Below are 15,860 nucleotides of genomic sequence, written 5' to 3'. Positions count from 1 at the left end.
AGGCTCTGGCATTAGTTTACTTTGCTCTGCCTCATTTGTTTTCATTGAACACTTTTGTATTGGTTACATCAAATTGCTTATCTTCACTTGTCATGACTTCCTAGAGAATAACTTGTCAAAGAAATTCTCATGATATTCCCTCTGCTTCTTGCCACATTTGCAGACTCAGTTCGATTGGCAGAGCCTTGGCGTTTCTTCTGGATTGAACTGTGGTTGCTGATTCATGAGTGGTAATTGCTGAGTTGACTGGACTGCCGTTGCTGATTAGTGTTGGTGTATTGCTAGCCTGGACTGCTGACAATGGAGATTGGAATAGCCACAAAGAACTATTTCTAAATAAATCCACAACCCTGTTTCCTATTAACCTTTCTTTTCTACCACCACTAGTGGGTGGTAGATGGGCTAGAAGGGAGGTTGAAGCATTTAAGAGCCCTTATTAATGGAGGTTGTGAAAAATTTGAGCCTGCAGAGGATGGGGACAATTCTTTCAGAGCCCTTTATCTTTAGACCCAAGCTGCTCCTCAATCTCATTGTCCATCTTGTGCTGGCTTCCTTTGAAGCCATGGAGTAATCTCCCTTCTTCCAGCCATGACTACAATGACTGCTGCTTCTTTCTCTATGTTGTATAACAGTTTCCTACAAGTAACTACCAACAAGGAAACTCCTCGAGCAAGAAGGTAAACAACTCAAGATACCTTCCAGAAGTCCCTGAAACTGACCAGATTCACTAGGCCTCTCCTTAGCAGAGTAAGCAATAAAAGCAGAAGAGTCCCTCTCAGACTGAAGAAAGCCAAACTGCAAAGACGGATCTCAAATGGGATCTGAGCTGCCAAGAAGCTCCCAGACAAGCTGACCTGCAAAACTCTGAGACCAGGCCAGCTGCCCAGTAGAAGAAACCAGCTGAAATACCTGGAAGAGTTTTAGACCAACTGAGGCACATGGGAAAGGACATTCTCCAACTTGTTGAGCTGCTAGAAGGTTGTGCAGTGTGTGCCAAGATCCCAGCTTTGTAAGCTGTCACCTGGGCTGGGATGACATATTACACTTGTCTTTGAGTCATTTTTGCTCTTGTAAGTTAACCCTTCATCCAATTCCTATAAACTCCAGTAAAACTCCTTGGTTGACCACTTTGGTGCTATCTATACTTTGGTCTGTCATGGTATCCCTATCTGGGGAAGTTAGATGAAGGTGTTGCATCTCCTCAGGAAAAGTTTTGTCATACAACAGTCTCCCCCTCAGTGGAAATGGCCTTTCCTGTGACGACTTCCCCAATGCTCCAGGCAGTTTGTCTCTTTTGTAGGCTCACAATACTTTCAGGCTTTTGAATATATTTCTGTTGTAATACTTCTGGATTGGATTTAATTAGATTGTTAATTACTTTTCCTCCCTCATCAGATTTTAAGCATCTAAGCAGCAAAAGACCCAATACACATTTGGCACCACATCAGTAATTCTCTGGTGCTAGAGTGTCATGTTGTTTAATAAATGTGGAAGTAAAGAATGGATGCTGAGGATATTCTAAAAGACAAGGCTGAATGCATAATTACCTAGTGTGTCTGTCTCTTAGAAAGGAAGCTGGTTACACATCATGGATTGCCTACAAATATACCCTACCCCCGGCCTGTACATACTGAACCTGGGTGACATTATCTATTACCTTGTTCCTTCACTCATTCAGGTGTGTCCTTATGTATCTAGGTCACCAGGCAACAGGGACTCTGACAAAAGTAGCTATCTCTAATAATATGCCTAATTCCAAGAATAGTTACATATTTAAATATGCGTTCTGGTTAGAGTGTAAGCAGATCTTATTTGTGTTTATAATACTCAGAACAAGAAGAAAAGCTCTCATAGAACCCTTGATGAGGTAGGAGAAAATACCCAAAATGAAAGTAGAGAGGGTGGGGTGAATCCTGAAAGTTAATGGTTTAATCAAGAGGAGATGGGAAATGGTTAGTTAACCTAAACCAATTATATCTACACATATACATATAAAAACCTCATGGAGACCTACTGCTTTAGAAGCTAAAAACATACCCTGAAAAATCCAGCTTAAAAAAAAAAAAGAAGAAGAAGTTTAAGTAGAGAGACCCTGCATAATGGACAATGCTTCTACCCAAAGTCCTGGCTTATTAAATGAAAATTTCATTGCCAAGCATGGGATCCTCCCCTAGGTCAGGAAGGCCCCAAAAGAACCCCCAAACAGCACATGATATTGCTATTGTTCTTAGTTGCTCACCATAATTAGGTGGTAAGACCCTATTGTTGACGAGAATTTGGTTTGCAGGATGTAGAAATTAAGCTGGAACTAACCTAGAAACTTCTTTCCTTATGGCTAGTTTTCATGGTACCAAACAATACAAGGGTTGCTGGGCAAGAAAACTCACCACAGACTTATCCACAGATGTATCCTGTACAGTACAATATCAATCTGTCAGTTAAGATATGCCTACTGGTATAATGGTGGTATTGCAGTTATGAGGATAACCAACTGCTTTTTTATTTGATTTTGGGTCTGTGCCACAGGTAGAAATTCCTGCCTAATATTATAAACTTTGCCCAAAGCTCATGCCTCTGGAGGCATAGAGCCTAGGGAAGAACCTGCTCATGTTATGTTGCTAAATGGCCATGCTGTCTAACTGCCTTTGAAATACTTATACTCAACAATACTCAACGATAATTACCGTTCCCAACTTGTTCAGAGAAGCTTGTTTCTGCAGTGAGCAGCAGTGTAAAGACTCTTGACTGTTGCGTGCTCAGTCTTAAAGAGAACGCTTATATCCACCACCACCTCAAAGGCTTAGGGAACACGGCTGAAGTGAGGGCAGAAAGAGCCAGAGAATGAGGAAGAGTTCTGTGAGACACTGTCTCCTGCCAATCCATGGTCATTGCACTTCTGAACTCACAGCAGCTATGTTACATGCAAAAGGTCAAAGCAGTCAACACTCCAGGATGGATGAGAGATGGGTCTAACATGAACAGAGGACATATTGGCAACTGATGGCTTCTGTGTGTTGGCGGAAGTCATTTTTCTTTGGGTATGTGGTTATTGGTAGGTTTCCCCGGCTCTGAAGGATGGGCCCACATTCATGGGCGTAAGGCAGCACTCACTGGGCCTAGTTGGTTATAAAAAGAAAAACAGGGGAGGAAGAGGAGGAAGAGCAGATGAAGGTGGCAAAGTGAATCTGGGGCAAGTGAGGGGGGATTTGGGTTGGATATGTTGTATACATGTCTGAAATCATCAAAGAATAATTTTTTTTTATAAGAGTGTCTGATTGCTATGCTCTCCATTCAGACAATGACCACATGACTACTATATGACCATGTTCTACTGCTCTATAAAGTACCAAAGCTTAGGAAAAGGAGTATGTGTGACCTAGTTACCAAAAGAACAAAAGCTCTGTGTCTGTGAATTTTCACCCGTTCCTTCTTCCTACTGCTTTCCGATAAAGCCAAAGACCTCTGGCTTTTATCTCAGCAACAGGATTCACCCAGGCAACAAAATGCAGGATGAATCGCTTTCCTGGTGGGGGGGGGGGGGAAGGAGAGGGGGTGGCTGCTTTGTGGAAGTACCTTTCTAATTTACAGCTTTAGCCTCCAAGGTTTTTAAACCAACTGCGTGCCATCAATGTACTGTAAGTTCAGTAAAAGAGGTAAATGAAATAGTGAACAATGAAGAACACTAGTCCTTTAATGTAAACAATAGCTACTACTTTTAGAAATATTAAAAAAAACCCAAAAACCCAAACGTTTACCCAGTTGCATTTCTTTAGCTCCTTGTGAAGATCCAGAAGTCACAGAATTTTCCCTAAAGCAGGAGAACCACTTTCCATTGTCTTTAGAAACATTGGCTAAGGATGAGGTTCTGTCCTCTAACACTGCTGAAGGGTCTTCAAGGTGAATTGACAGGGATGACAAACCTCAGTTGGCAAGACAGTGATGTATTCAGTGACTACACACAAGTTAGCAGGGGCCACTTATGAGAGCTGAGAGTGACCTGATGCATAGCAGTCTGCTCATTGTTTTGATGAGATGTGGAGAAAACTGGCAGCTATGTTTTTACCCTGTTTATGAGGTACTCTGGTGACTTTTATTTTAAAGCAGTTTCTTCTATGCCCTGTGTTGTCTTAACCACAGATTTCACATTACAACTCACTAGAATCACCTCTTTTTTTTTTTTTTTTTTTTTTTCAAAAAAAACTGTCCCCATGGTTGTATTTGGACCAGAACCCTGAGCTGGAGCTCAGCTGACTTCTAGCTTTGGCACAGGAGAGGGAATTCAATAACATTTCTGTTATTATTCATTTCTGCTAAGACCTTCCAGACCACAGCTATCTGGATCACACAAAGAACACATGGCTGCTGACCACTTTTTTAATCTTCACTATCGGAAAATCATGGAGGAGCAAGCTCAGCCTGCTCCTTAAATCTTGCCTTTTCCATTTACACTTACACAATGAAAAATGTATCCAGAAGCAGCTCCTTTTGATGGGCATGTTGTGTTCGCCACGATAGCACAACTCGAGCACGCGGCGAGGAGTAGGGGAGGCAACACCTCACAGGTGCATTGCAAAATGAGTTCTGCAAGTATGGTTAAAATAGTATGTGTTCACATATGTATACAATTGAAGTGAAATTATGTCACGTGAGGGGACATAATATTCTTCCCCCAAAGCCATAGAACTAGCTACTATTAGGCATGAGAAACTCCCTTTCAAATTGTTGTTCAGGGGACTTAGAGACACCCCAAAAATATGGGCTATGGCTGTTGCCAGTAGTTGCCTCCCAGAAGCTGAGCTTAAGTCGCCATTGTTGAAGACCTCACACACTTTGAACACAAAAGGGCTCAGAGGAATCAAGCTGGACGTGACCCAACAGCCTCCCTGCTACCACTCTGTACTGGAAGGGCTATGAAAACTCCAAGTGAAGAAAGTCTTCAATAGTCCTACACAGCTGTGATGCCTTCGGACCACAACAATGATGAACACAGCAAGAGATTTCCAAAGATTGAATAGGTGTATTTATATCTTAGCAGTAACCAGCAGCTGTCTAAATGGGGGTAAGAGCTGCTGAACTGGAGGGAAATCATTGACTGGTACTGAAAATCTACCCAATCACTTGTGGCTAGCAACCATTAGTCAAAATACAGGTAACAACTGAATCTGGAGTGCCCAGCATCAATTGATACACCAGGAGCACAGCTCTTAAATCTATCTAAAGCTCTGGAAGAGTGTAAGAATGAGAAGACCAGAAAGTCTGCTGTAAGATTGTTGCTTCTAGATGTAAAAGGGAAGCTCCACCCATAAAATTTCCATAATATGGATGCCAATACAAGACTCAAGCAATAGCAATACTGGTTGGTATGTCAATGAGAATGGGAGAAATCTCACTGGGCCTCACCCCTTCATGAAGAGCTAAAGGCAACCAAAAACTGTTGAGAAAGGCAGAAATAATCTTCTACAGAGATGAGAACTCAAAATCTAAATGGTTTCCAATACCAAGTTGTTGGACCTAAAAATATATAAACAACATTAGGCAGACTCAGCAGGGTGTATTTATATATTTATTTGCATATTAAAGAATAAGAGGCCATGAATTCCATAGGGAGTGCAGAGTGAATGGGAGAGGTTGGAAAGAGAGGGGGAAATGATGTAATTATATTTTATAATTAATACAAAAGAGACAAAGAACGGGATACTATCAGTAAGGCTTAATAATAAATAGAAACTATGAAATAGATAAAGAAATAAACTCTATTATAGTAGGTCAAGGTTTTTGTGTAATTCAAATTAGCTGAGACTACAAAACGCTTCTGTCCAACATGTGTAAGCCTATCAGTACTCTAGTTATTCTTTGCCATTTTTATTTAGCATGCCCATTTAATTCCTCCCTTAATATTTTGTTAAGTATTCTATTTCTAGCTTATGAGTTCTTACCCTCATTCTGGATGTTTCTTTCCCTTGTCCTTTTAAATCATTTCTAGGCTTTTCATTTTTCTTTTTGCCTTTGCCAAGCAGAATTTCTTTCATTGTAAGTACTAGATTGACTCCCCCACCCCCTAAATATGTGGTTAGCAATGGGCCCGGAGAGATGTATCAGCAGATAAGAACACAAAGATTGGAGTTCAGTTCCCAGTACCTACAGAGTGGCTCACAGCCACCTGTAAACCCATAGACACCAGACATGTGGTATATATGCATACAGGTAAGCAAACATTCATATACATAAAAATACTTTTTAAAAGTGATTAAAGAGGTAGGTCTCATAGAAATATAGTAGCGAATATGGAAATAGGTTTTGGTTCTAGTCTGTATGTTAGCTTCCCGTCACAGCAGAGTATAAAGTAACATCTCTGGACAAAATTTTAGTCTCCCATTAATCAATGAGATTTATTTATGATTTCTTAATTCAACATTTTGAGAGTCTAAATGATTTCACTGAGATTTCACTGAGATGAGATTTCACTGAGTATTCCAAATATGATGATGTTTTCAAACAATGAACTTCATTTTTTTCTAAAAACCTTTGCCTAGTTATTTAAAACAATAATATCTATAGCAACTTAGGGAATGCATTTTTTTCATGAGCAGCATAGAAATATGTTTTATAGTTTCTAATTTTTTTCAAAAAATTAAACCTATTGACAAATAGTATATACGCCATTGACCCTTTGTGAGAGAATCTTAGAAATGTAACATTGAAACGTGGACATCTGAAAATGAGGGTTGGACAGATCAATAGATGTCTACTGGGTAGACATTGAAATATTCTTTCCAAGCTTCTGGAGCAGGAGATTATAGTCTTGAAATCCACGATGCACTGATATTTCCAAGCATGTTCTGCAGAAACTAACACACACCACTATACAGCATTAGATTCTCAGGCCAAAAAGCTAGTATTTGAAGTGTATGTGGTTGCATGCAAATCTACATACCCACAGGGTAGGCATAGAATCTAAAGAAGGATCTCACTATACAGCCTAGGCTGGACTAGAACTCCCAATCCTCCTGGCACTGCAGCCTACATACCAGGATTTCTGGCGACTTCATACTTCCCAGTGGTGACTTTCGAACCCAGTGCATGCATGCCAGTGCTGTGCAGCTTCTTCTTTCGTGCTCTGGTTTTTCAAACTTCCAGCTTCTCTATCCTCATTCAATCCTAGCGTTTCTTTCCTTCCATCTCTGTTGAACCTTTCTAGGCTTTCTTGGTGGATTTTACACCCTCTAAATGTTTTCTAAATGGTGTTGCTTGCATTCAGCTCTCTTCTCATCAGGAAATGTTACTAATTATCAATATTTTTTTTACTTCTTCCTCTCCTAACTTGACTAAGCAGCTATAATTCTATGCTTAGATTTTCATCTACAACTGACATTGCTTTTAAGTCATAACCTATCTGAGGAATACCTGTCTAAACTAGTTGAAATATAAGTGATTCTCAGCACTACTCCTGTCTTGTGAAAGGCGGGGCTTAGTGGACGGTGGCCCTTAGGTTCAAGCAACCACAGAAAGAGAAAAGAATACTGGAAAGGCTTGGGAACCACCAACAATTAGATTTGTTTCCTTTACTTTACAGTTTCATTTTAGGTTGTTACTCAAAATGCTAACCAATGGTATTGTCCTTACGTTCTACAGAACCTTCCAACAAAATCAAGAGTACACACCTACTACTGTGGCTTATTACCTGGCAGTCCCTAAAATGTCCCTTGTCCACGCCAACAATTCTTCTTCCCCTCTGCTCATATGTGTTAACTATTCAGAAGGATTGATGACATCACTCTGCCTTCAGCAGGAGGGCAACTACCAGTCTACCCATCATCCTAATGCCTTCCTGCCATGTAGGCCCCACACAGCGGCAGTGAGGTTTACCTTAATTATTTGAGGAACAGTTTCCTGAGCTAAATTAACAAATCCCTAATTGGCTTAGGGTGATGCAACATACCCACAGGGTTGGCTTTGCAAGTAAAACACTGAAAAGAGACACCTCCTAAGAAAAATGCAATTAACATTTATATTGGAGGCTAGACTAGGAAATCTGCAGGTGAGACAGCTCAATCTTTAAATGCAATGCTGAATTATGAAATAATTGCTAGGGCCTTTCCCCAGGCCTCTCTGTTGAGGCATCCTCTGGTCCGAGGGAAGTCTCTTCTCTTCAGCATTCTCATCTATTGATGAAATTAATTAATCCTGCTAATGGCATAAGCTGTTGCTCTCTGAAATGAGAAGCTGACAAGGAATAGAGATGCCTCTGGGGTTCCACCTGATGAATCAGCTCTCTGTAATTACAGGAAATTCATTCTAGGAGAAGTTAAGGTGTAATGTCGGGCACGCTTGTCTCCATGGCTGAAGCATACAATTCTGACTGTCATATGAGTGGCTTCAACCCAGAGATCCTGAGCTTGAGGCTCCCATAGGTCATGTTCCCTGCAGCACTTCATGAAAAATACGCAGCATTTACTCACCAGACTCTAATTTAAAGATGAAAACTTGTATTGAATTATTTAAGGCTAGATACAGCATTGAAATGTAGATACTCTTATAACCTCCAGGTAGAACATGGGAAAACTCAGACACCCAAAGGTGTAAGTGGCAAAATGTGATCAGAGCTTATGTTTACCAAGGTTAGGTTACTTCTGGGTTTCTTTGAGAACTTGTTAGGATTCCATTTGGATTACAGAGACTGAATGATTGGGGACAGGAGAGTAGGTTAGCCTTGAGCCCTTGCTGTTAGTGGTCCATCAATGCAAGTACTTCTTGAGGATATAGTAGGGGATAGAGCGTTATCTTCCACTTGTGAGGCCTGGAGTATGGTGGAAAACAGGAGAAATGGGTAATTATAGAAATACTGGTCAGAGGAGGCCTTGGTTTAAAGCTGGAGGACAAGGAGGCATCCATGCAGAGTTTTTTGACATAAGATAAAAGCAGAAGGAAGAGGAATGCATTACTTGGAGAGAGCACCTGAGCTAAGGGCTCCTGGAGAGGAAGGGTTGGGGCATATTGAATAATTGAAGTAGTGAGTGCTTGTATTAATCAAGCATCGCCCCCTTTCAGCCGAAATAATTACTTAACATTTCTCTTTAAAATAACAGCCACGTTATCCTTCTAGAGTTTGTCCATGAAACATGCAAGATTGAAATTTGAAAATCATGTCATGCTGTGGACATTTTATGGGCATCAGTATTATGTCTGCCCTGGGCCAGGAGAGGGAGCTGGCAGAGTCTGTTGGCATACTAAGTGATGTTGAAAGGAAAACGATATTAAAGGCCCCAATCTGCCAGCTTTTAATGTACATTGTGAAGGACCCAGGGGTTGCACTGTACCAAATGAGCATCTGGCTCATTCTTTTCAGTAGAATTTCATGCACCTTCTGCAAACTCGCAGCACTGTGTGGCAAATAGTCATGAGTACTGTCTGGCTCTCCGATTCAGGAAGTAGTTCCCATTCCAAGTCTGCTACTTGATAAAAATAATATTTGATTAAAAAAGAATCAGCCAGAAACCCTTCCGTGCTTTCTATTTGGCTTCTAACCTGTAGACTTTTCCCTCTAAAACATTATTGCATGCCCTTTCATTTTCCTTTTGGATGACATTTGATTTTCATCTGACATGATTGATCATGCTGTGCAGGTTAGCAGAAATGACCAGAGCAACTGACCACCCATCAGCTGAGGTATTATCCAGAAACAGGGGTTTTGGTTTGTTGTTGTTGTTGTTTAGGTAGAAGTCATCTTTTTCTCCAGACGTGTACACAAAACCATCCTTTTTAGAGCTGACTTTGGGATCCTCAGACCCTCTGCTGTATGGATATACACAAATGCATACGTAGCGATGATTTAAATAGGGAACAGTAAGGCACCTGAGGCAAAGGAGAGACAGGCATGTGTGTTTAAGTCCAAATGCAGGGAGTCAAAGAGTTCAGGGGAGAAGAAAAGATGATAGAATGAAGTGAGAGAGCAGCTTCTAAGCCACCATTAGTGGAACTGTAGCTTGTACCAGTTCTCTACAAATCGACTCTTGCTCACAGAGAACCAAGGCATGATGAGAAATATCACTCTCTCAACTGTTCCTTCTGCCTTTCTCAGTGATGAAAATCAGTCCTTTCTGGATGTGTGTATGCCTTCCCTGGCTATTGTCTATGCTAGCATGGCGCACCAAGTACAGAATCAACTACATTCAGGAGCTTACACAGTTGAGTCCTGGCTTCAGTGTTTATTGGCACTATCCTTAGGATCAAATCACCGACCTTGGGTGGTCATCTGTAACACAAGTGGTTTTGACAAACGGCTTTGTTAAAGTGTATTTTTGTGTGAAGAACATAGAGAAGGGTCTCATTAAGGGGAAGTGAGGCCTGGGCCTTAATTTAAAAAAAAAAAAAAATTCCCTCACTATTTTGATTCACTGTTTTGGAGGAAATTAAAAGCCAATGGAAGTAACAAGTGTCTGGTTGTCCATCACTGTTGCCTGAGATCCTGTGTTGAAACAGAGATGGGCATCTAACATCAAACCTCCTACATGAGTACCATCACTAACTTGATGTGTGGCTCAGTGATTCAGCTTCTGTGACCCATGGCGTCCTCACCGACTAGAGACAAGACTGCTATCTCCAGGTGTCATGGATTTCATGGATCAACAGAGACTACTGATAGGTATTGGTTGAATTTAATTTTTTTCTTATCTAATCTTCTAGAGAAAAAACTGATGTGAACTGGACTCCACAAACCCTGTCTCATGAGTGTTCTAACAGATTGCACAACTCTTGAACACAGGTATTGAATGAATGGGTGCCATTATCATGAAAGTATACTTTTGGCAAAAGAAAAATCTAATACTTCATTTGTATTAGATACAATTGTATACAATTCAATTAATACATAATAATTTGCTTCTCTGTCCTCAAGTTTAAGTCCTCTATCCTATTTCTTATACTCATTTAATAATTTAGTTAACTTTTCCTAAAAGACCATGAAAATATTTTGCTCTGAGGCCAAAGGTAGTTACTGTGAAGATCCTCTTTATGACAAATACCCTCCCTAACCACAAACACAGATCACAGTTGCTATATCAGGTTTTTAAGAGTAGCCCTTTACTTTATTAACTGCTCCCACTTACAAAACAATAATGTAACTAGGAGATTTTATATAATTCTCCAAGTCTTCAAAACAACTGATCCTAAGCATAATTTTATTATGTATTAGTTATAAAAATGATTTTAAAATGGTCCCTCTTAATGACATGTAGTATTAAGTAACAGTCCCATTCAGCCTGGCCTCTGCTCTAGCTGGGAGGAAATCACTGCAGGGCTGAAGGTGGATGAACAGAAGCCAGAGGAAGACAAATGAGCAGCATCTTTAGTGGCCACATTGCTGGAGGTATCCTGTGGCCAGCCAGCAAGCAGGGAAACAAGCAGCCTTGGAGCAAGGACTTAGTTTCCTGTATATGCCCTTGTTTTGTTCTCCGATTTCTGCACAGGCTCGGCTGTTTTGGACCACAGAGCCCACCTCTCTCTCCTTTTCTACTCCTCTCACTTTATTTTGGTTTTGTTTTCTTTTTCTTTCTTTTATTGCTGCCCCCTTCTTTTCTTCTGATTTTTATTTTTCTTCCCCAGTGAAGCAATGAATGAAGAATTAGTCTATAGTCTCACAGTCAAGACCTCCTCTTGACACATGGTCCTTCTTGCCTAACGGAGAAACGGTGGACCATAACATCATTTGACACCATCCCAGATGCTTCCATACTGTCGATACCGGCAACTGGCAGTTTATTTAGTAACACTCAAGATAAAATATACAACAGAACTTTACAGTTTTCCTTCATCTTCCTGTGTTCTTTAATTAGATAGTGACAAAGACAACATTAGCAGTATAACTCCGTAAGTTTCAAGTGATCCTTCAAATTTTGCAAGGAAATGTGTTTGCCCACTTCTGCAACAAGTTCATCTTCTCCCATTATACAGAGGCACCTTCCTTTGCTCACAAAGAAAACCCTACGGTTACAGCTTCAGTAAAATTATGTGAGCAACCTGAATCAATGTTTGTTCATGACTTACACTAACTCTTAGACACCAGCAGAAGTAAGTGTTGTCTTTCATTGGGCCACATTCAATTGCCTCTTGCATTCATAGGCAACGTGTCTAATTTAAAAGTCTTCAGATGGGGGGGTCCCAGGCACAGAAAGATTTCTTGAGTTTTGCAGGTGACCTATTGTGAAGCCAGTATACCGAAACACTGTTAATTAAGAACAAAAGGCCTAGAACAGAGGTTCTCAACCTGTGGATCTTTACCCCTTTGGGAGTCCAACAACCCTTTCACAGCGGTTGTATATCAGATATTTACATTATATAACAATAGAAAAACTGCAGTTATAAAGTAGAAACAAGAATAATTTTGTGGTTGGGGTCACCACAACATGAGGAACTGTATTAAAGGGCCCCAGAATTAGGAAAGGTTAAGAACCACTCTTAGGAAATCCTACCCCAAGTTCCTCAGGTCAGAACAGAGCTCTTGCCTATTACCTGTCAGTCAAGGCTCTCTCCTCCCCATTCCGATGACTTGCTTCAGAATGTTAGCCACAGGATGAAATTATCCTCATCTGCTTTGTGATATTGGTGCACATGGCCTATCCTTTCTAAGAATATGATTCCCACAGAGCCTAGAACAGTATTCGGTTCAGCAAAGTTGCTCTATTACAAATGAATTTAATAAATGAATTCAAACCAATTAAGCATCAATTTTCCCATCTGCCTAATGAGCAAAATCATCCAACAACATACCTTGCTAGGATGCTGAGCTGACTGAAGAAAACTGCATTCACATAAGACAATGTGGGTACTAATTTGAAATCCTAAGATGTTACTCCAGATACCATAAGACATTATGCTATTTCAAATGGTTCCTGGCTCGGAAGTTTCCAACTTTACCTCTCTAGTCTAATTTTAGCGAACTGTTGTTAAGTTGTAAATTGCTTGCCTTGTTGGAACAACATTAAGTAGACAAGTTCTTGTCACTTAGCAACCATTAGCAACTTTAAAATGTTGAGCAAGTTAATTTGGAAGTAATTTTGAAATGGAGGGTAGTTCTGAGTGGTGTAGATTGGGAGAGCTAGTTGCTAGGGAGAGGGGTTGGGAAGGGAAGGAGAGGGGAGAAAAAAAGCAGCAGGTATGGAGGACACTGGTCTCTAGGGTACATGTGAAAAGAGACAGATGGATCCCTGGGACTCATCACCAAATCTGTAAGCTCCTAGGTAGTGAAAGACTTGTCTTAAAACACAAGGTAGACAGCAATGGCAACTGAGGAAGGACACTAAAGGTTGATGTCTGGTTGGCCTTCACATTTGTGCATCTTCCCACACATGAACATGCATACACACACACACACACACACACACACACACACACACATGCGTACACACACACACACACAGAGACAGAGACAGAGAGACAGAGGGACAGAGAGATAGAGGCACAGAGGAAAAACAGACAGGCAAACAGACAGAGGCAGACAGAAACAGGCAGACAACAGGAGACAAAGACAGAGATAGACAGAGACAGACAGATAGACAAACAGGAAGACAGAAAGATAGTTCAGTGGTAAAAATGACAGAGTCAGAAACTAAGATCCACCATGTATCCACTCGTGGGAATAAATTATGTCTCTGTTTATCAGTTCTTCCTCTGGAAAATTATATTTTAATATGTGGGAAATATAATATAAGAGAATGAATATTTAGAAATCACTCAGGATGCAGACAGAGTGTGTGATGAATACTTGTAGATCAGGATATATACAGTTTATAGTTGACAACATAGGGTCTTTCAAAGCTTTCAACATTATATCTTGGTCATTTTTCCCACACTGAACATATTCATGTACTACCCATGATCATGAAACAGAGGCACTTAAGTCTCATATTAGTTTTCTCCATCTTGTGACAGAAATAAGGAAGGAGGGACTGACTGACTGTGGCTTGCAGTTAGAGAGGGTGAAGTCCATCATAGTGGAGAAGCCACAATGGAGTTTATGGCAGTGACAGTTTGGAGCTGGGACATTTTAGATGTTATTTAATGGACCGGGAAGTGGAGAACTCCATGTGAAGCTGCCTAGCACATAATCCCCAAAGCCCACCGCCACCATGATGTATACTCGCCAGGTAGTCCCCATCTTTTAAACATTCAAGAATCACTCAGAACAGTACCCACTACTGGGCCCTAGGTGCTTGAATGCATGAGCCTTCCTTCAGGGGACACTTCACATTCAAACAGTAACACCTAGCTTTCTCCATCCTTCACTCCATTGTGACTTTTAATACAAAACAGTCTTGCTGATTTTTGCACCTAGAGAAAAGCAATCAAGTAATACTGAGCCCTATCTACCTGCACTTAACACATACTCTGTGAGACTAATTTAAGTGGCCAGCACTCATTCTCATTGGGATGGCATTCCGTTTGCAAAAGTATGATCGCATGTAGATCTCATTCTACAGTGGAGAGTCATCTCAATAGTCCTTGGATTTAAAACAGAAATAGTAGAAACAGTTAATATTGAGTAGTGAATCTGTGCATGTATTTTATTAGGTGTGATTTTCTAAGTAGCAGATCATAATGCATGAGTCTACTCGGCTTTAGAATACACTGTAAATCAGTATATCCTTGTGAGAATTCTACTTTGATTTTCCCATTGTAAATGGACTGGGCAGGGGTTGGGAAGGAACAAAAGAGTGTCTCATTGTGTTTCTTCTTTGCAGTCCCTCAATGACTTTTGAAAAGTGAATACCAATATTGTAAACTGACACCAAAATATAAACTTAAGGTTTTTGAATGTTGAGAGCCTGTTTTCTCTGAATACATCATTTTTGTCTTTAATAACTGCCTTCATTTAAACTAAAGCATTACTGAAAAGAAATGCACTTTCTGATTTTGAAACTAAGGGCTTTCACCATTTTTTATTTGTATTTCTTTGGAAACCTGGAGAGCTATCCTCTGGTAATAGAAGAGAGATAGGGAGTCTGCCACAAAACAGGTCTCCCTCCTTTTATTGCTCTTCAAAGAGGAATTAAAACATTATCTCAGCTCAGCAGGCAGCTCAGAGCTCAGAGAAGGCGGGGAAGCCAGTGAAGGGAGGTGACCTACTTCTGGAAGCTCCTAGACACCAGTTTTGGTGATTGCAAGATGCTTTCAAGAAGTAGGTATGTGTGCTGGGAGGGAGAAGGCCCAGCTTATGCATAAGCACAGCAACACGGAACGCCCCTGGGTACTTCGTAGAGGAATTTGGGATTGGAGCCTCCTTTCAATTTGAAGTTTCACTTTCTACTTATAGCATATATGCAGGTAATTCTTCTAAGTCTTTTGGAAAAAAGCCAAGTAGAAAAAATTACTTTCAGGTATAAAATGTAAAGATGCCGAACTGTTCCCGCTTGCCTGTACAGTTAGGTAGCAGGGTGCTCAAGTATTAGTCCATTTTGTCTTTAATGTCACACCAGGCTTAACATCACTCAGGATGCAGCTCCCACATTTCATTTTCACACACAAAAGCTGCTCTGCTTTGTCCTTTCAGACACAATACTTAACTCCTCCTTTTCATAAAATGACTCCAGTTAATATATATAACATATAGTATATAAGGTAGGTGTGTGTGTGTGTGGGGGGGCTTATATTCAAATCCACAAATTTTACTTTCATATATTTGAAAGAAATGTCTTCCTTAATGAATCCTTTCATTTATATTATTTGCATTTTTTTGAATGGGAAGGTACCTGTTGAGTCATATGAACATTGTTCAAAACAAACTGAACTTGAGCTCTCCTGTTGTCCGTGGGTTCTGCCCTCCTCTCTTCTTCCCCAACTTTCATTCTCACGACACACTGACCTTG

General features: G+C 40.5%; 1 protein-coding gene and 1 long non-coding RNA gene across 19 annotated transcripts in view; one reads left to right on the top strand and one right to left on the bottom strand.

Annotated features, from left to right (window-relative positions):
• The window catches only part of LOC143435509 (uncharacterized), a 50,277-nt gene extending 49,135 nt beyond the window's left edge, over positions 1-1,142 (top strand). The window contains exon 6 of the long non-coding RNA XR_013105880.1: positions 164-1,142. This is a non-coding gene — a long non-coding RNA (uncharacterized LOC143435509). The remainder of the gene's footprint in view (positions 1-163) is intronic.
• Positions 1-15,860, bottom strand: part of Trpm3 (transient receptor potential cation channel subfamily M member 3) — a 514,024-nt gene that overhangs the window by 346,042 nt on the left and 152,122 nt on the right. The window lies entirely within an intron of this gene.

The sequence above is a fragment of the Arvicanthis niloticus genome, chromosome 1, assembly GCF_011762505.2.
Source record: "Arvicanthis niloticus isolate mArvNil1 chromosome 1, mArvNil1.pat.X, whole genome shotgun sequence".
NCBI classification, from domain to species: Eukaryota; Metazoa; Chordata; class Mammalia; order Rodentia; family Muridae; genus Arvicanthis; species Arvicanthis niloticus.
This window is presented reverse-complemented; position numbering and strand designations above follow the sequence as displayed.